This window comes from Chiloscyllium punctatum, chromosome 7 (genome assembly GCF_047496795.1).
Source record: "Chiloscyllium punctatum isolate Juve2018m chromosome 7, sChiPun1.3, whole genome shotgun sequence".
NCBI classification, from domain to species: Eukaryota; Metazoa; Chordata; class Chondrichthyes; order Orectolobiformes; family Hemiscylliidae; genus Chiloscyllium; species Chiloscyllium punctatum.
The window spans coordinates 103,951,684-103,973,746 of NC_092745.1; the positions used below are offsets into that span (position 1 = coordinate 103,951,684).

Genomic DNA, 22,063 nt, shown 5'->3' on the forward strand with positions numbered 1-22,063 from the left:
GGGAATACGGGATGGCATTTTTGCAAGAGGTAGGGTGGGAAGAGGTGTAATCCAGGTAGCTGTGGGAGTCGGTGGGTTTGTAAAAAATGTCAGTGTCAAGTCGGTCGTCATTAATGGAGATGGAGAGGTCCAGGAAGGGGAGGGAGGTGTCAGAGATGGTCCAGGTAAGTTTAAGGTCAGGGTGGAATCTGTTGGTGAAGTTGATGAATTGCTCAACCTCCTCGCGGGAGCACGAGGTGGCGCAAATGCAGTCATCAATGTAGCGGAGGAAGAGGTGGGGAGTGGTGCCGGTGTAATTACGGAAGATCAACTGCTCTACGCAGCCAACAAAGAGACAGGCATAGCTGGGGCCCATACGTGTGCCCATGGCTACCCCTTTGGTCTGGAGGAAGTGGGAGGATTCAAAGGAGAAATTGTTAAGGGTGAGGACCAGTTCAGCCAAACGAATGAGAGTGTCGGTGGAAGGGTACTGTTGGGGACGTTTGGAGAGGAAAAAATGGAGAGCTTGGAGGCCCTGATCATGGCAGATGGAGGTGTAGAAGGATTGGATATCCATGGTGAAGATGAGGCATTGGGGGCCAGGGAAACGGAAGTCTTGGAGGAGGTGGAGGGCGTGGGTGGTGTCTCGAACATATGTGGGGAGTTCCTGGACTAGGGGGGGATAGGACAGTGTCGAGGTAGGTAGAGATGAGTTCAGTGGGGCAGGAGCATGCTGAGACGATGAGTCGGCCAGGGTGGTCAGGCTTGTGGATCTTGGGAAGGAGGTAGAACCGGGCAGTGCGGGGTTCCCGGACTATGAGGTTGGAAGCTGTGGATGGGAGATCTCCTGAGGTGCTGTGGGTGGGAGATCTCCTGAGGTAATAGTCTGGTTTGGATTTGTCATGCCTTTTGTGTATAGGACGTACTTGTGCATACTTGTTGCGCAGATGCCATATTCTAACTCTACTGAAGCAGCTTGGCTAGAGGCATGGCATGTCCCAGAGCACAAGTCTTCAGTATGAGTGCCAGAATTTTGTCAGAGTCCAAAACCTTTACAGTATCCAGTGCCTCCAATGATTTCTTGCCTTCATGGGGAATGATTAAAGACTGGTATCTGTGATGCCGGGGACCCCTAGAGCAGGCTGCTTAAGATACTGGCACATGCTGCAAGAATTATGTTGCCATTAAGGCATTTTAATGCTACTATCAAGTTGAATTGTATGCAGGAACAGGCATCCACCTCATGCATCAGACTAGGCTGCAACTCAGAACTCTTAGCTTGCTTGGCTGATCACTGCTGCCAAGCGTGTCAAGCTGGCTTTGTGTCTACACTCAAAGGCAAGGCAAAGTAGTTGTTACATGAGGCTCTAAGTTCTGATTGAAATGACAAAGTGCAAAAAAAAGGCAAGCCAAGGCATTGGCAGGGAGTCTGCAAGCATTCAAGGAGGCACAAAGTGAGTAAGAACAAAGAAAGAAAGCTGAAGTTCTGTGATGCAGCCTGGTCTACACATGAATTGGGTGCCTGTCCCTGCATGCAATGTAGGGTAGTGGCAGCATTAGAATGCAACATCTCAGTGCACTACAAAGCACAGAATTGAGGTGGTGAATCGTATCATAAGCGTGTCGGAAACGTGCCATAATGATATGGTGAGGTTGGTGCATATCTGATGCCAACTTCTATGAACAAAGCATGCTGGTGGTCACTGCCCATGGTGCATACCCTGCAATGTTGAGGAATGCTGGCCAAGATGTTGGCCTGGGGGAGCAGGTGGTGAGCTGGAGTCACAACATACCCATTCTGACTTTCCAGTCAGGACTTGTTGCTACTTAGTTCTCCCTGCTGTATGAGAGAAATAGGAAACTGCAAATAAATGAGGTAAGCATAGCAAATACTGAGATGTAAACGTTTTCAAACAGGCTTCTTGCCGCTTGCTAATGAGATCCATCATTCAGGTCTTGGGTGGAAAATTTTATTTTCTCCACTTAAGAATCTAGATTTTTCGATTTTTTTTCCACTATGTTCCCGTCTGACCTGCTATATCCATGCTATTCAGCAGGTGGGAAAATTCCACCCATAATTTCTGTACCTCAACACTTTATCTTATAGTTCTAAAGCCTCTACTTTAAAAATATTATACTGTTGCTAAAGATAACTCATGACTCCGGTCTAATTGCTTGTATTGTGAGTTGTTAGATACCAATTGACCTTAATTGCTATTTGCTTTTAGCATGCATATTTTTTTATTGACAGACTATAAGCAGGATAGAATGGCATGAATGAAGCATGCACTGACACTCGGCGATAAATAAAGGATTCAGAGGGTGTCTAAATGTTCCTTTCTATGCTTAGATATTTTGATTCAAGTTATAAGTGATACAGATTTATTGATTTCAAAGCTCTTACATTTCGTTGTGAGGAAGGTAGGTGGCAATGCTTGTGATAGGTCATCAAAAAAGGGAACAGTTCTATTTGAGTGGTGAATTCTCACCATCCATACTCCTACACAGTCAGGAAGTTCATTTAGAATTAGAAAAAGATTAGGGTAAAATTTGCTCTCCTTGGTGTGGTGTGAGGAGAGAAGACACCAGGTTATAGTCAAACAGGTTTATTTGGGAGCACTAGCTGTTGGAGCACTGCTCCTTCATCAGGTGTCCACAACCACCTGATGAAGGAGCAGCGCTCCAAAAGCTAATGGTTCCAAATAAACCTGTTGGCCTACAACCTAGTGTTGTGTGATTTTTAACTATGTACACCCCAGTCCAACACCGGCATCTCCAAGTCAAGAGGTGAGAAAAGACAGTGAAAATGAAAAACATCAAATTCTCAAGATCAAGAAACATTTCCCTAATATTCAACATACCACATCACCATGCCTCTCCCCCAAAAGTCTTAAATGGCAACTTCAGGACTTTGCCATCAAACAGCAAATGCTTTAGAAACTCTACACTGTGGAAAGGGGCCATTTGGCCCATTGGATCTGCACCAACCCTCTAAAGAGCATCTCACCCTGTCCCTGAAACCATACAGTTACTATGGTTAATTCACCTAACCTGCACACTACAGGGCAATTCCACATGGCCAATCCATTTACCTGCACATCTTTGGGCCGTGGGATGAAATCAGAGCATGCAAGGGAAACCCATGCAGGCACAAGGAAAATATGCAATCTCCAGACAGATAGTCACTCACAGCTGGAATCAAATGGTCTCTGGTGCTGTGAGACAATAGTGCTGACTTTTTATGTGTTTCTTTTTATTTTCTATTTCTGATGGTATTTTCAAAATTGTTGAGCACATGAGTGATGAAGGATGAACTAGTTCCCTTTCATCTGATCCCTCTGTTGGCTGCAAGAAGTTTAATTTTAAGAAAAATCCCATTCCTTATGGATACCTTTTACCAAGACCAAATTAAAATCTGTTTTAAAAGTGGCTAAATTAATCAAGCTTTCTTGGCAAAATTCTTATTAGTTCCTAAATACAAGAAGAAATAATAAAATACATACACACAGGTCAAGAATGAGAACTGAAACCATTGCCTCAGTTAAATAAATAATTGTTTGGTATGGCTGAACTTCAATATTACTAAAAGAAGACAAAAAGTTGATGCTTTTCATCATGCATATATCAAAACTAAGATGGAAGAAACAGACTTGAATAAAGGGACACTAAGTTTGTACAACATGAAAAGAGGGCTCTGATTGGGCCATTACTGGAAGGGAGATGCACCAAGAACTGTTCGTTGTCAGCTTTAATTCTCAACCCACACAGGCAGATAACGAATTAGTGAAAGAATTAATTTATTTTTCAGTCTCTGAATTTTCATGAAGAGTAGATAGTGCAGTGTTGACAGTCAAGTAGTCAAGTTTGAGATTTTTGGCTTTGCAGTTTGATTGAAATTCTTTTATCCTGTTTATGTTTGAATGGTTTTCTGACTAGCTGGCTTCTTGAACTCGGAGAGAGTAACTTAATTTTCTGCAACACAGGGATGACTCGAGAGTGATCCACTGGCTGATCTTCACAGCACACTCACATTCAAATCCTGGCTAGTGCACACAGATAGCTCAGTTCACTGGCACACCTTCTTTCACTAGACACACAGACTGGCTGAACTGGCTTTTAAAGCCTGTTCTTTTGAATTCGTGAAAGGGGAGGACAAAAGTTGTAACCCAAACTGTTGTCTTTTCTCCCAATGTTTACATAACCAATAGATTACAGTTCAATTTGCAATTAATTTCTTCCTTTTATGTTCATCTCTTTGAAGCTCCTTGATACCTTGTCAAATGTGGCATCCAGAATCTACCTCTCCAGACAGCCGCTGAATTTGCATCCAGTCATTCTTTTGGTTATATATTCTTACTTTTAAAAATGTAAAAATGAGTTTGATACGTATACTAATGATCTGAGTTATAATCCATTATCATTATAATTTGCATCCTCAACTTGGATTATCTATATGTCACTTCCAATTCTCACTTCCTTCACTGAGGAACTAAATGACCCAACCTGTAAATCAGAGCAAGTATCACGCAGCTGCAGCCTACTTACTGAATGCTTGTCCCAGCCAACTGTACCTTCATCATGCTGGCCCTACATGCTCAACACAAACCCAGAAGTTACTGGAAAGGCTCAACATGTCTGGCAGCATCTGTGAAGAGAAATTAGAGTTAACACTTCAGGTCCAGTGACTCTGTTCCGAGGAAGGGTCACTGAATCTGAAACATTAACTCCAATTTCTCTTCAAAGATGTTACCACACCTGCTGAGCTTTCCCAGCAACTTCTGTTTTTGTCTCTGATTTACAGCATCCACGGTTCTTTCAGATTTTATTATCCATACATGCTCCATAGTCACCATCCTATTCGTCCATGCAAGTTAGCATCAACAAACCACCAACAATATGTTTGCTCTCAGATCACATCAGACACCAACTTAACCATGCAACGCTTTACTTTGGACCTCAAAAAGTCTTGGGACTTGCATGCTTCTGACATGACAGTTTGTGCAGAGGAACATACTCTTAGTTTGTTTTCTTAGTGCTCATTCACTTTACTTCTTAAGTAGAAACTGTCAGTTTCTGTTTACTTCATATTGTTTTCTAAGTAAACACTCACTTAAGCATTGACTTAAAGGTTACCAGTCTCTATGTAGACAGGCAGAGGCTGGAAGAACACAGCAAGACAGGCAACATCTGGAGGTGTAGAAGTCGATGTTTCAGGGGTAACCTTTCTTCAGGACTGAGGATGAGTGTAGGGGGAGCTGCAGATAAAATGGATGATGGGGTCAAGGTGGTGAAGTGGGGATAGGTGAAGACTGGCAGAGGGTCACTAGCAGTCTTGCTTTTTTAAAATTCATTCACAGGATGAGGGTATTGCTGGATACGCCAGCATTTATTGGCCAGAGGGGAATTAAGAGTCAACCATATTGCTGAGTCACATGTAGGCCAGACCAGGTAAGGATGGCAATTTCCTTCCCTAGAGGACATCAGTGAACCAGATGGGTTTTTCCTGACAATCGACAATGAATTTATGGTCATCAATAGACTTAATTTCAGATTTGTTTCTAATTGATCTCATATTTCACCATCTGTCTTGGTGGGATTCAAACCCAGGTCCCCAGAACATTATCTGTTGGTCTGGATTAAGAGTTCATCAATAATACCACCACGCCATCATCTCCCAAATGAATTCCCAGGGTTTTTACTACTTATTTGCATATTGCTGATGGCTCTGTGGCTTACATTGCTTTTTCTTTAGAGAAAGAGGAAAGTAGCTTGGGATGGTGGTAGGGTGCACTGAACAATCAATCTACCAGACAGAGTGTGAAAATGTTGATAGTACATCATTATCAACCTCAGATCTGCAACATGTGCCAGTAGTTAATGTGGCAACAATACAGTGGATATGCTTCAAGCAAATGACCATGTCTGAAAGTCAAAGGGGAGCAGCCTTTGAGTGGAGTGAAGGGGAATCAATCAGTCAGAGAAACTGCAATAGTTAGTTAGGGGCAGTAGAAACCTATTGTATTTCATTCCAGGGTATTGATCATGGTAAGTCAGGTGCTTGGTCCAACCAGAGTCTAGTGATCTCTATCCTAGCAGTCGGGGGATTGAGTTCCAGTCAGCCTGTCAGTCAAGTACAAGCAGTTCTGGGATAACAGCTCGGTTATTCATACTAAGATGTTAGCCTAGGATTTCAATGGTAGACAGTTGGGGCTTACTACCCAAGTCAGTCTGGATGGTAGGCATTGGTTAATACTGGGCAATGAACAAAAATCGTCAGGTGGCTGATCTTGGGGCAATCCTTTGAGAGTACTGGGAAAGAGGCCAACTCAAATCTAGAGATGATTTTCATTGTTTTGGATCACTGAAGGAATAGTGACAGTATAATGAAGCTTTGAGGCATATTATTTGGATTGTAATTATTATTAGCATGTTTAAACTTGGGTTCTAAAGTGGATAGAACCACATATACCTCTAAGTTTGATTTGTACTTCTATACCATGTGGGTTAAGAAGCAAAATACATAGTTGTAGTTTCATTTATGAGTTTTGTGAGTAATATCAGATTGTCTAGAAATGCATTTCGATGAGGCTTTTAATAAAAAGCAGTGAGGTGAATTGTTCAGTGCTTTAGAAAGCTTAGAAAGGACAAAAGAAAAAAATACTAGACTGTTGATTAGCAATTATGATACAGAGAAATAGAGACAAGAAAAGTTAATTTTAGAAAGACAGAACCAACCAGAAGTCAGTGAATGTGCAGGGTCCCTTCAGAGGATAAAGCATGTCATTCAGACAGAAAAGGCCTCTAAGAGCAGCAGTACAGTTTAGCAGTCTCCAAAACAGTCAGGCAGAAGAAAATAAGTCATGATTGGCTAAAAGAAGCTCCAGAATAAAAAGCTTTAAATGTGTCAGAGAGGAAGAGATCCTGCATTAACTGAAACAAAAGCATCACATGGAAGAAGACACTTGCTGAAAAGAAATCAAGTCCTCTGTGCCACAGAACAAGGAACTTTAAAGTTGACCCATTATTGTATTTTGAATATCTATACCATTGTTGTTGAGGGTAAAAGAATTGAATTTTTATTTCTGATATTTGTAAGTTGTTAGTTTTGCATACTGTAAAATATATTGTAAAATAGGTTGTATTTTTTTTAAGTTTTATATATCATAAACTTTAATGTAGTTTTGTTACAAGTACACTGGCACTGAATACATTCAGTGGCTGACCACTAAGGTAAACAAATTGCAAAGTAAAACTTATGGTGAATCAAGCCAGGTTTCAGTCTGGAATCTGACTTATCCAATACTAATCAACTGGATTCACAATAAAGTGGGATTGCTTTGCTGAAATTCACTGAATTTAAGAGGGAACAGTGTATGTTCAAAAATGAGCATGTGCTGGTACAGTGCATGAAAACAGGAGAAATGTGTATTACACAAGTTAGAACTTCAAAGTGCCATTGACTGTTGCTGAGATGTTTTAGGTAGTGGAAGATGTAACAGTTAATTATTTGAAATGTTTGATTAAGATTAAATGACAAGTGTGAGAGGATAAACTGAAAATAGAAATAAAATCAGGATGTCATAATGGTGAGATGTTTAAAGTGAATAACCAGCATTAGAATTCAAAGAAAATATTCCTGATAATAATGTATCACTGCAAGTGTGAAGTAAGATTCAATCAGAAGTTAAGTACTTGAATTAGTGAAAAAAAAATAAAAAAGAGCAACACAAAGGAAAGAGAAAGAAAATAAGGGAAGAGATGAAAATAACAGAGTTTGGATCGGTGAGAGGAAAGAAAAAGAGACAAATGGAAAAGAATTAAAAATGAAATGGAATTTCAAAAGCTGTAAATCAAAAGAAAGAAGGAAATCAGACAACATGACTTGGTTAGAAAAACATTTAGAGTAAAAGAAGAAGGAAAAGAAAATCTCAAGGATCCTTCTGATTCCACTGAAGGATTTGTTATCACTCACATTCTTTGTTTAAAGCTTACATTTACAGAAGATGAAGGTGAAAGACATTTCACCAAATTTTAAAAGGTAGTTATGAAGTTGAAGCTGCCAAAGAGTGCTTGCAGCTTAACGTTACAGTGTAGTAATAGATGGTACAGCTATGAAAGCGGTGGCAAAAACAATGACTGCAAATGCTGGAAACCAGATTCTGGACTAGAGTGGTGCTAGAAAAGCACAGCAGTTCAGGCAGCATCCGAGGAGCAGATTTTCCTGCTCCTCGGATGCTGCCTAATCTGCTATGCTTTTCCAGCACCACTCTAATCCAAAAACAGCTATGAAAGCGTACACCAGCTTGACAGAAAATCAGTCTGGGGGCTATAAAGCTGTTAAGATTCAATGCTTATGCCTGTAGTTTGTCAATTAAATTTTTCTACTAAAAGAAAAAAAACCTCATCAGGCATTTATAACATTTGCAGGAGAAGAGAAATGCTGTGGAGTTCATAGTGTCAATCTCTGAAGTTAGAGAAAAACTTTGAGAATGTGAGAGAAATCATGATTATCAAAGAGTTCTGAAATATCCTGGTAACTCTTCATATTTAGATGAAAGTCAAATAGAAAAAATGCAAAATGCAACATTTTGGCAGATATATCACAAATGGGACAAATGCCATAAGATTATATGATCCGAATCAACCTGCTAAACCTTCTTTGAACTGTGCCCCATGTCAATATATCTTCCCTCAGAATAAGAGATCAAAACCGTCCACAGTATTCAAAGTGTGCTCTGACCAATGCCTTGTATAATTTTAGCAAGACCTCCCAAAATTTACATTCCATCCCGTTTGAAATAAAAGAAAACAGTTCATGTCCTCTTCATAAAAACGTGCTTGATATTATGTATTTCCAAATGCTCTGCTAATGTATCCTTTCTAATAGATTCTAACATTTCTAAAACTGGAGGTATAGAAAATCTGGGAATGGAGTAAGTATCGATATTTGGGAGCAAATAAATGGATGTCAAAATAACAAAATACAAAGGGCAGAATCTAAAATTTATTTTTAAAAAATAACGTGCTTCCATTGAAATAAGGCTAACGCTAATATCAATTGTTGGAATTTAGATGGAAGACCAACTGCAGTCGTGTGTGTGCGAAAGGAATCCTCAGAAAAAGGAGCAAGAAAGGAAAGGAAATGGATATTAAATTGTAGCAAAGTGGAACATGTTCTCTCAGAAGCTATTATGAAAGCAGAAATGACCCAGGGCAATCAAGATTTTTTTTTCCCTAGATTATTAATAAAGAAAATCAGACTGCTGACATTATGAATATTTTATGCCAATGGAAGAAGTGTTTCCTTATTCTTTAAATTAAGGTGGCATGCCATTATGATATTGGCAAACACTGAAACAGGTCAGTCAATTATGTTGGCACATGATACATCCATCTTGAAGACAATATGTATGAAAAAATATCAATTAGAGCGATGTACAGAGGTGGTAAAGAGGTCCCATTATGTAAGGTCATAATATATAAGGTCATAACATAATAATATATAATTATCACGAATGCTGTAATGACTGGGACAAAGGAATTACTTTGTTAATATTTGCCATTAGGGATACTGCTATTGATCCACAGAATCCAGTTCTTTTTAAGGGTGGGTGCAAGGCAAAGGACAACTTAACTTAAACTTTAAAAACAAATTCTAAACCAAAACTTGGAAACTACACTTTTGACCTATGTAACAGGTTTCCAAGAAAAACTAACCAAAGCATGAGGGTTAGATAAAAGATTTTAAAGGTGTTCAATATATAATGAAAGTCTGAAAAGATAAAAGGCCAAAACATGGAATTTAGTTGTTAAAGACAAGATGTTGGTATTGTTATCTATCTCTGGGAAATCAGTATAAGAGAGGTTCGCTTGACCATACAGAATAAAATGAGAAGCACAGGGAAATAAATTATGTATTAAGTATTCCAGCCTGGAAAAACAAAACAGTGAATGTGTGCTGTTAATATGTGAAAACAATATTATGACAGGAAGGATCTTCAGGATAGAAGTGCATTTACAATAATGATAGAAATGGGAATGAAATAAAATGTTAGAACAATTTGAGCATGAAACAAAAATTGAAAATCCTGAAGTTAACCCTTCAAAATCAGATTGAATGATATGAACATACTTGGAAAGTTTGGTGGTATATTATGCTGTCTCCCAGTAAACTATCAAATTGACTAAGGAAAGCAATTACAGACTCATAAATCCAAGTGGGCCAAGAACAATTTCTTCAGCTATAAATTATTTTAATGCTGGGGGTGGAGAGGTGGGGAGGGGTGGTGGTGTTACCAATAGACAACATCTTCACAGATTCAACCAAGAAAATCAGCTCCTTTGAAGAGATCAAGTTCAAAACGTACAAAGATGTTACTGAGCAGGGTCATAATAGCTAGAGCCTACTTGTTGTGGTGGTGCCCAAACCAACTGGATCACAATAATTGTGTTGATTATTACAAAAGTCTACGAGGTAGCAAAGGTAAAGGTTTCATGATTGCAGAATTGAATTGAGATGATTTGACAACCATAATTTGTTACAAAAATTGTCTTTGTTACAAGGAAATTAGCAACTTCCATTGACTGATACAACCAAGGAAATAAGAGTTTTTGAAATACTGGATGAGTATAATTGTGCTTTTCTGAATGAAAAATTCACCAGGAATTTTTCAACACTTAACTAATGTCATTGAATAATTACGCAACTGTTGCATACATAAACAAATTAGTTGTTTTCATTCAAACCAAATACTTACAATACTTGACCATTTTAAAAATCAAAGAGTCAATTTGGTCATATATTTGGCTAAAAAGGAATTTTTGCCAAAACAATAATGGCTTGTATAGGCCACACTGTTGGACAAGACAAAGCAGAACCTGACAAAAATGAAATATTAGGCTTGACTTGAATTTTCCCACACCTAAGATGAAATGAAAAAATTGTATTGTATTAACATGCCTGAATTAACATGACTTAACATTATTGGATGCCTGTTTCAAATTTAAACACTATAGTGGCTACTTTGACAAATTTGTTAATGTAAAGCAAGACATTTGAATGAGAAAGAGAAAGTAAAAATGACTTCAATCATGATGGAACTGTACTGATTTCTGCACCAGTTTTGGTAGTATCAAATTGTGCTAAGTCATTTAAATTGGTTATTGATACCATCAACACTACTGTTGGTGAAGTGTTATTACAGGAGGGCAAGGTGGGGATTAAATGGTTAGTCAGTTATTTTGCTCAAAAGTTAAATTTGAGCTCGCAGAAATATTCAACCAGGGAGAAACAATCTTTTAGTTTAGCATTGGTTCTGCAACCCCTTCTTGCATACACATCTAAAAAACTCTGCACAAACAGTTACTTACATGGATCTTAATCCTTTGAATTGTCTGTCAAGGTTTGATACCAAAAAATTGAGATTGTCTTATTGGGGTTTATTGCTCCAAATGTACAATTTAAAAGTAATTCACATCACAAAAGTAATGCATGAGCAGGAGAGGTGCTGAGGTGTGCCCAGGGAGTGAGCAGGACAGGAGGGGTTGGTAATTTGGGAGGATGAAGTGTATGCAAGCCATTGAATGGACATGATACATGTAATACGAAGAGTTGTAGTCCATAAGCCTTGGTAAGAGGCATGCACTGTGGCAGATTTAGAGGAGTGGTAGTCTTTTGAATGTGAGGTAGCAGACAGAAATGGTGGCACTTACCCTTATGGAATTCAAAAGATGAGTAGCCTTCTTCCTGCACTGAAAGGTATCCCAGTTCACTTGGGACACAGAACTAACCCAGGCTGCAATTTGTTTCAAAGCTGCTATGGCTTGTTGCTGCAGCCTCCTCTGGTATTTGGAGAAAGGACTGCCATCCCTGCTACAACGCCCCCCACCCCCTCAACCACCATCTTCACTTCCTGCCTGTAAAGCAGGGAATGAGCTTTCCTTTCCTGTGGGCAATGTCTTGATTGTTGAAGTTTTACCATCACCATGTGTTCCTGCAGCTTCCGATGTAGTGTGCTGCTGGGCTTTAATGATGATGTCAGGGATGTGAGGGCAGCAAGGACCCAGCAGGGGTAAATATTTCCACCTTTCTGACAGCACAGAGCCAGCAAGAGGCTGGTTGTGTAAGTTAGGAGCAGAAGATAGTATCAGAAAAGTTGTTGTAAGCCAAGTTTGACCATGTGCCATGAATCTCCCTAAAAAAAATGCTTCAACTGAAAATAGGAAAATTCTGCCCATGGTTTTCAAAGATCGCATCTTTTAAAACAATTCAGATGGATTAAAATATATAGAAGTACCACAGTATTAAAAGAAGCGCCTCAAATGTTTTTCTAATATAGTTGGGAGACACTGAATTCAATCAACAAAGAGGCAGAAGTGATTGTACCAATCATATTTGAACGAGTAAGAATAACATTTGCACATTGGTAAATCAAGGAATTGTTGGACATAAAGGTAGTCCATGATGTTAAGTCTTTTTCCCATTGATTGAGTATGCTTAAATAACATGAGTTAAGAGCTGACTTGAATTTGTTATTAGTTCATCATTATTTAGCATGAAACTGTCAATTTTACTCATGGATGTCTAGAGCACGGTTTGTGAAAAATTTAAAATTCCACAATTAATTATTAAAAGCAATAGTGTCAGCCTTGGCTCATTGGCATCAATTTTGCTTCTGAGTCAGAGCTTGCACTTCAAGTCCCATTCTAGCAATTTAAGTAAAAAAATCTGGTAAGACACTCCACTGAGGCACTGTAGGGTCACAGTTTTTTAATGAAATGTTAAACTGCAGGCTGTCTGTTCTTTCAGTTTGAGGTATTAGATCCTGAGATGCTAATCTGAAGAACAACACAATAGTTCTTGCTAAGGCTGTGGTCAATATTTATTCCTTAATCAATATTACTGAAAACAAAGAATATAGTCATTAATTGTGCTTATGATTGTGGGACCTTAGACATATTGACTGCTGCTTCCTACTTTAAGTGACAGTATTTTCTTGTCTTCAAAGTACCTTCGAACATCCAAAGGTTGTTCAGGTTCAAACAGAACATACAAAGGTTATAGCCTCAGGAACACTGTGATTCTACTCTTACTTAATAATTTTCTTAATAGAAGGTGCACCAAATGACCATATGTTACATTGCTACAAATAAATTGATGCAAACTATGCAAATTACCCATTGAACCAAGAGACTACGTAGATTAAGAAATATTAAAATCAATTCAATTCAGCTTAATGGCATCCTCTAAACACTCAAAAATAATGAAGATAAATCAAAAGCCATTCCTTTGCCAAAGATAATCACCTACAATATGTCAAAAAATACAGATCACCATATATATTCTTTCACAATGGTATGTGTAAGTAAATAGATCCTTAATTTATGTTAGGCGAAAGTGAGGACTGCAGATGCTGGAGATTAGACTCGAGAGTGTGGTGCTGGAAAAGCACACAGGTCAGGCAGCATCCAAGGAATAAGCGAGTCGACCTTTCGGGCAAAAATCCTTCATCAGGAATCTTTAACTTATGTTACTTAGTACATCCAAGCAAGTGTTTCAAAATGGAAAAAAAAACTGGCCAAGCTATTGCTGAAAACAGCAGTTCAGAGGTACAATGCATGAACAATTTCACAATTGGATTCATAGATAACATGATTATGATAATAAAAAAAAACTGCAAATGCTGGAACTCTTAGACAAAAACAGAAATTTTTGGAGAAACTCAGTAGTTCTGGCAGCATTTGTGCAGAGAAAGCAGAGTTTACGAATGGGTTCAGTGATCTTTTTCGGAACCGAACTGAATAATAAGCTCCAGCACAAACTGGAGGAACAATAACTGGAGACGACGCACCATACAACCTTCTGGACTTAATACTGACACCTTCAGATTATGAATTCACTCTCATTTCATCCTTTTCTTTTAGCTTTACTTGTTGCATTCTCTGTCAGCCTTGCTCCCCCATTCCAGTGGGACCATCTGTTCTTCCGAGTTCAGCAGATGGACACACCATTGTACTGCCATTCTCACGTTCCAGTCACTTAACCTGCACTATCAACACCCTTTCTCACCCAGCACTCCATCCCCCCACTATTGCATAAATGCTGCAACACACTTCATGTCAGCTCTGACGAAAAGTTGTCTGGATTGGAAACATTAGCTTGCTGTCTCTCCACCGATGCTGTCTGAACTGCTGTGATTTCCATCATTTTTTTTTTCAGTGAGGAATAATCACTATGGTTGCGATTATTATCTACTGTAAGCTGTTTAAATGTATATCAGATTGGGACCATGCACTACCTCGCATTTCTTAAAGTAAGATTACAGCAATGTTATCAAGTATCTAATGTATGCTGTACAAGATGATAAATTAAACAAGCTGGAGGTTGGAAGAACACGGCGAGCCAGGCAGCATCAGGAGGTGGATAACTCAACATTTCGGGTAAAGCCCTTCTTCAAGAGTCCTGAAATGTTGACTTCTCCACCTCCTAACGCTGTCTGGCTTGCAGTGTTCTTCCAGCCTCCTGCTTGTCTACTTTAGATTCCAGCATCTGCAGTTTTTTTTGTCTCTATACAAGATTGCAAGGCTGTACTGGATTCAACCTCCCACCACAGCACTCTACTGTTTCGATATTGATCCCAGACGTCTGGTTTTCAATACACTGCCGTCATGTGTTGATTGAAAACTTACATAAAGCTTTCTTTTGCAAATTTAAATTTCTGTCCCAGCTCTAATTTTAATCTTGGATCAGTTTTGTGCAAAATGAACAATGCTTTCAATTAACAAATCAACCACTGCTCTAGTGGCCTTAATAGTCCCCAGTAGGTGGGTAATCGGGGCACTTTTAACTATCTTTCCATCCCATAATTGCCAGTTTCTACTCTACCATGTAGATTTAAAATCCTCACAACGGAACAGTTTGTCAGAGCTTATAGGACTTCCATTTATCCATTGCATCCTTGTAATAAGCATGTATTCAACACATGATCTAACCTAGGACACTATACAATTTAAGCATAGTTTCCTGCCCATCATATTTGACTATTCTGCTTATGGAGTTCAACAGGATGTGTGTTTTGCTGACTACAGATTTAAAGGGGTTGTCCATGTTCAGTGCTCTATCTGCTAAAATTCTGAGAACTTTATATTTAATTATGCCAGTACAGTTCAACACCATCCCAAAAAGGCTTTGGACGATTCTCATCTACCTCTGATTCATTTGAGCAAGTAATAACGTGATTCAACCTGATATAAAAGGTAAAATGGTAGTTTATAACCTTTCACGTGAAAAGTTCAAATGAAGTTGCTCCATTCTGCCTCAGAACTTAATGAGATATGCCAAGAAAATAGCATTGGGTCCACTACTGTTTCTAATTTCGATCAGCTACTTGGATTCAGAAATTCAACGTAAACAAATCACATTTTTAGGTAACACCAAATTGTGAAACTATACTGAATTGGTAGAGGTGCCCCAGAAACTACAAAACAGGTTAACAAAACATGGAAGTGAGTCAAGCAATGGTAGATTAAATTGGATGGAGTACAACCTAATATGGATATGCAGAAAAAATTGTGCACAATAAATTTCATAAGTGTTGGTTTTCTTTTTTCATTCCTGCATGAGATGTGGGCATTGGCTGGCTACACCAGCATTTAATGCCCATCCTTAACTACCTTTGAGAAGTGGAGAATTGCTTTCATGATCTGCTGCAATCTGTGCTGTAATAGACCCACAGTTCAGCTAGAAGGGATTTCCAGGAATTTGATCCATTGGTTTGAATAGCTCAAGATGAAGTTTGAAGAGCATTGGGAGCTGATTTTTCTCCAGAAATTTATTCCAGAAATTGGAGTAAATCAATGGGAGAATCAAATGGTGAGGCATATTACTGAATTGACTTTCCCATTGACTATCAAAAGAACTCACGCTGGTTACACTTCCTGAATAAATATGTACAAATATTGATGGGGCCTTGTTTCTGATCAACATCAGGGCTCACTGGTGGAAGAAGGTTATAGGCCCAAGCTAGTGGTAAACACCCTAGTTTATTCTAAACAAGAACAAAGTTGAGTGGAGGTTTCCTCTGCCTCCAATTGGGTGGTTGTGACTTACCTTCTAGGTTAAAGATGTCAAACCTCGAGAATAAGATGATAAGATGTCAGCCTTTTGAGTCTATTCCATCATACAATGAGATCATAGCTGATCTGATAATCCAAAACTGCATTTTCCTGCCTTTTCCCTATAATCCTTGATTCCCTTCCTGATTAAAACTATGTCAAATCAACATTTAATATGCTTTATTACCCAATCTCTATGGACACCCATGATAAAGAATTCCACAGATTCACTACCCACCAAGAGAAGAAACTTATTCTTATTTCTTTCTTAAAAGTGCGACCCTATTCTGGGATTATGTCCTATGGACCTAGACTCTCCAACTTCTTCCATTACAAGCCCCCTAAGAATGTTGTGTGTTTCAATGGAGTCACTGCTCACTCTTCTAAACTCCAATGAGTAGAGACCTGATCTATTCAACCTCTCCTCAGAAGACAGTCACTCCATACCTGATTTTAGCCTACAGAATTTTATCCGCACTGTCTCCAATGTCAATAAATTTATCTTTAAGAAATGAGGGACAAATATGTTTAGAATATTCCAGATGTGGTCTGACTAGGGCCTTGTACAGTTACAGCAAGCTACTTTTGTATTCCATTCCCTTTGAAATAAAGGCCAACATTCCATTTGCTTTCCCTGCCACCCATGGAACTTGGATGCTAGATTTTTGTGATTCATGCACGAGGAATTCAAAATTCTACTTTTCTATAGCTTTCTGCTACAGAATCATATTCAACTCTTCTTTCTTCCTGCCAAAGTGCATAAAGTCACAATTTCCCACATTAAGTTGTATCTGTCAAGTTTTGTCCCTGCGATTAGTGTATTCATATCCCTCTGCAGACATTTCTAACAGCTTCATACTTGCCTTCCTGTCTACCTTTGCGTCATTCACAAACTCAACCACAGTACATTCACTTCCGTCATCCAAGTCATGGATATATACAGTAAATAAATTAGCCTGGAATCACCAGGAACTGAAGATTAATCAGGTTAATCACCAGAACACTGTTATGAGCAATCCTGGAAAATATCAGAAAGGTCAATTTTTTAAAATGCACTTCTTCAGTTTCTTTTTATTCATTTAGAGAAATAGTGAAGATTTGGAAAAATAGGTTATTTGACTATCTAACACCAATCAATTGGATAAAGAGAATTATTTTCACTTACCTATTGGTATTGAGAAGGTGTGAGCCATATGGACAGGGGTGTAGGGTGACAAGTGGCAGAAGCTTTAGGAAATCACATATATATTTTCACCCACAAGGCCAATAGAGTTGCAAAAAGGCAGTACCAGACCAAGTTAGAGACCCAAACTAACCACATGGACACCTGCTGTCTGTGGTAAGGCTTACATGGCATAACAGGATACAAAATGAAGCAGAACAAAATTGCAGACTAAAACACATCTCTCCTTGATGCACTCAATGCTTTCTATGCTCAGTTTGAACAGATTGCCAGTGACATGGTGTCACCTGACCCTACAGGCCCGGATGCACCTCTTCTGTCAGTCACTGCTGCAGTTGTCAGATTGACCTGCTTGAGAGTAAACCCAAGGAAATGAAGATTCAAAGTACTGGAAGGAGCTGGAGTGCTCAGAGTTGTGGTGCAATGATAACAAACTCTCTCTCAATGTCAGCAAAACAAAAGAAATGATCATTGACTTCAAGAAGAAAGGAGGAGGATACGTCCCTAACTACGTCAATGGAGCTGAGATGGAGGGGGTTGACAGCATCAAGTTCATAGCAGTGAAGGTGACCAACAATCTGTCCTGGTCCTCCCACATAGGTGTAATGGTCAAGAAGGCAAAACATTGCCTCTTCTTTCTCAGAAGGCTTAGAAAATAAGGAACAACACCAACATTTAGAGATGCACCATAGAAAGCATTCTGTGGGTACATAACAGCCTGGTACAGCAACTGCTTTGCCCAGGGCTGTAAGAAACTACAGATGGTTGTGTGCACAGCCCAGACCATCACGGAAGCCAACTTACTATCCATGGACTCCATTTACACCTCCCATTGCTGCGTAAAAGCTACCAACATCATCAATGACCCAACCCACGCCAGCAACATTCTCTTTCAACCTCTTCTATCAGGCAGAAGATACAAAAGCTTGAACACGCACACACCAAAAGGTTTAAGAACAATTTCTTCCCTGCTGTTATTAAACTGCTGAATGGATCTGTCTAATTTCAAATCTAATGCTGATCTTGCTTTTGTGCACTTCCTGTGAAGCTGTAACCTTGTATGTCTCGCTTTGTTATGATCTGCCTGTACTGCTCACAAAAAGACTTTTCACTGTACTCAGGTACATGTGACAACAATAATTCAAATCAATTCAAACCAGAGGTGATAAGCCCAAGCTAAGTCCAAGTTCCTATACAGGTTGCAGATCCTTCCTTCACAGGGTTTTTCTGTCCCTTTATGGTCATTCACTGTTTACTCAGATGCTACAGTGGTATTAATGCTATCACTTCTAAATTCCACATCTTGGCAGTGGGAATCATGCATAGTCAATGACATCTGACTGTTAAAGCAGCAAAGGAAAATCCTGTCCTACAGGTACCCAATCCCAGAAACTTGAATTCCAGCCAGAAACTTAACACATACCTGTCCAAGCAATACAAAGCAGAATAAGCATATAAGAATAAGCATAAGAATATTGAACAACATGGCTAAAACTATACAAGTCAGAAGGAGTCATAACCAAACTGTATCATGCTTGTGTTAGGTTGCATAAGTCTTGTTTCAAATATTAAACTCAAACAAGGATTACCAGACTCAAAACATTAACTCTATTTCTCTCTCTACAGATGCTGCCAGAGCAGTTGGGTTTCTTCAGGAAATTCTGTTTTTGTTTCAAATCTTCTTTGTTTGAATTTTTCTTGTTTTATCTCAGACAAACATCAATAGTTCCTTCCATAGCAGTTTCCACAATCCATCATGAATGACAGAAGTTATAAAAATCCAAACTTTTTAATGGGTACATTTCACTCTTCTGTTCTTTAAGTGTTTAGCTCTATTTTCATTGAAATAATCGAACCCTCATCTCATCACATAATTGATCATTCAAACTTTCTCCCCACTGATTGTGAGTTCAGCTGTTCTTCATCACTAATAGAATTGGTATCTTCCTCCAGTGACGGTAGATTCAGAGATTCTGAAGCTTGCAATTTCAGTCCTTCCCTTGCCTCTCAACTATTAATCTTTATTGGAATGGTAGAGTTCTCAACCCCACGCCACCATCTCCCCCCCTCCCCACACCCCCTCCACTAAAATGATATTGGGTTCAGATTAATAATCAGTGCTGGAGGTTTCAAAATTCTCTCTAATGATAAGGCACGGTGGGCTTATCTAATAATCTAGAAAGATGTTGAACTTTCTTGACCTCAGCACCTTTCTTGACCTCCGGTCACCCCAATTACAGCCAACGAAGTAAATTTGAAGTGTGGGCACTGCCATAGTGTACAGCAACCTGACAGCCAGTCTCTGCACAGCAAGTTCCCACAGATAGCAACGTGATAATGAGCAAATCGTTTGCTTCATTGCTACTCACTGGAGGATAGATACTGGCCACCACTTTTTTTTTTCCTCCTAAGTGCGGTGGGGCATTTCATGTCCAACTATCAGGAAGTGGGGAGGGGGAAGAAGTGGTGAGACTATGGATAGTTTCTCGTCAGAGCATCAGCACCTTGGACAGCGCAATGTTCCTTGAGAACGAGCGTGCCAAACGAGACAGGAGCAAGTGAGAGTTCTTACATAATTTAGGATCGCAAGACGAATTCGGCATTTGCTGGTTGGAACTGCCAGGAACTAAAATTGAGATTAAAATCAGGGCAAGATAGGCGCAAAGGGCTGATCAATTTCCGGCGGCTGAATGCGGTAATTTCCACTCCCAAATCAGCATGCAGACCAGCTCCATGGACACCGAGGTGTGTTTCTGTGTTGGGACCCATTCCGCTCCCTGACCACATTTTGTATTCTCGACAAAAATAAAAATCCGGTATCAAACTGCATCTCCATGTCATCAAGCGAGCGGATGACTCTCAACTCTGAGGCCGCTTGAATTGCTGATCGGAGTGAAAAGGGGATGAAGATCAGAAGTGAATGAAAAAGAAAGGAATAAACCGACGGGGGAGGGGCGGGGGTATCCCAGAGGATGAGAAAAGAAAGATTGAGGTCTGGGGATTATTAGAGGGAGAATGCAACACGCTGAGTTTATAAAACAGCAAAGTGAGGGTAGAGAAATCCGGAACCAGTGGGTAAGAGATTTGAGTGCAAAAGGAGGAAAGAACATTCAGGGAGATGAGTTCGGGACGGCGTGTTGGATATACACGTAATCCCGGTAGCAGTGATTTAGGAATGTGCCCAATGCTCTTCAATCGAAAACCCACTGGCCTTTTCAGAACCTGAGGACTTTGGAAAACCTCTCTGAAATGGGAGCGGAATATGTAAACAACGTGATACTGGGACTCAGACATAAGGAGAACCGGAGAGTCCAGTCTTTACTCTCTCTCCAAATACAGTGAAGATGAGGGTCTGCTCTAAAAGGAGCCACCACCTCGACTCAATATTCAGACCCTGAACAGCTCAATAAAACACCGCAGTGCTCTCATCATCCTTCAATTTTGTTAACTGCAATAAAAAAAATTCTACCCACTCTGTTCTTTGCTGTCTTTCAGAGAGACAACGCTATACATTCAGCCAGGTGGATATCAGTGCTGCACAGTCTGATGTCTGACTATACCGAGGGGACCAAACATCTAATATTTGCAACAACATAAAAGGTTCAGATGTGGTTTTCCTGTTATAAATGTCCACGGAGAATGGATATGTCTGCATGCAATAGGCATCGCTTATATCTCAGGCTTGACTCTGATGGTAAAGTATTCCCCTCACCTTGCTCTCGCGGCTCCTTCTTATCGCCCTGACATCAGACACCGCAATGGGGGCAGTTCATCCAAGCTCCAACTCATACACAGAGCCGCTCCTCCTCCTCTTACAGCACCAGGGCTTCCGTTGCCGTCGTAATCCCCATCCCTCAACCTACACCGCCAGCAGCCTGAGGGGAGGCGGAGGGGGTGGGTAGCAGTCAGATTCTAGAGGAATGGGCTTCCGTCCCTGCTCCGTAACTAAACCCAGCAGGAATGTGAAACAGCCTTGCTGGGATTATAGCATTACCGAGAAGTTAACCAACAATCTACACACACACATACACAAACAGCGAAGTGACTATAAGAAGCACAATTGCCCGTTAAACAATCCACAAAGATGTCAGCTGGAAATATTAATCTCTGGATCACATTCTTACTTCCACCCTGGCTGCTCACAAGCTAAAGGCAGTAAAAAAAAAGATGTATTTTGCTTTCTGTTGACAGGTTCGAAAACACCATGAAATGAACCTTCCTCACAGACAGGCAGATGAGGTACTGACCGTGCACTGGAGCTCATATCCGAGAGGGTGCCTCTTTCTCCCACAACCCCTTAAATAAAAAGGTCTGCCTTGCCCCAGCACAGCCCCTCCGGGTTGGGAAGTGAGACTGGTGAAGGCTGCAGGGTCTCCTTTCCCAGCAGGTGCCCTGTCCACAGTACGTGAGCGGAATTGCTGTACTGTTCCAGCTACCACCTTCCCCCCCCGCCCCCCTTCACCCGGGGCTGTGCAGCCGCTGCGGATCCCTGGGGAAAGAGAGGGATGAAGGGGTGGGTGGGGGTGGTTCTGGCTGATGGCGGGCTGATGTTGTCTGTGAGCAAGTTGTCTCCGCTCTCACATCCCGCCCCAGGTGGACAGGGTCCGGGAAAGGTTCAGCCGTCCCTTACTAATATATCCCACCCCCTCAGTGTTCCCCGTTGAGATTGCACTGGGAGAGGTGTGAGGAAGGTAATAATCCTGACTGGAATCGTTTCTCGACTTTCCTGTTGCCCCCGCCGTTTTATAGAGACGAGCTGGAATACCGAAGTGTGAGTAGATCTTATCG

At 40.2% G+C, this 22,063-nt stretch overlaps 1 protein-coding gene across 3 annotated transcripts in view; it reads right to left on the minus strand.

Moving 5' to 3' along the window:
- tmem275a (transmembrane protein 275a) overlaps nt 1-21,737 on the minus strand; it is a 49,257-nt gene extending 27,520 nt beyond the window's left edge. The window contains exon 1 of one of the 3 annotated variants that reach the window (XM_072573316.1): nt 21,523-21,737. The gene's annotated coding sequence lies outside the window, so the exon portion shown is untranslated. The other 2 variants (XM_072573314.1, XM_072573315.1) reach the window with 2 other exon arrangements.
- Nucleotides 21,738-22,063: the final 326 nt, after the last annotated feature.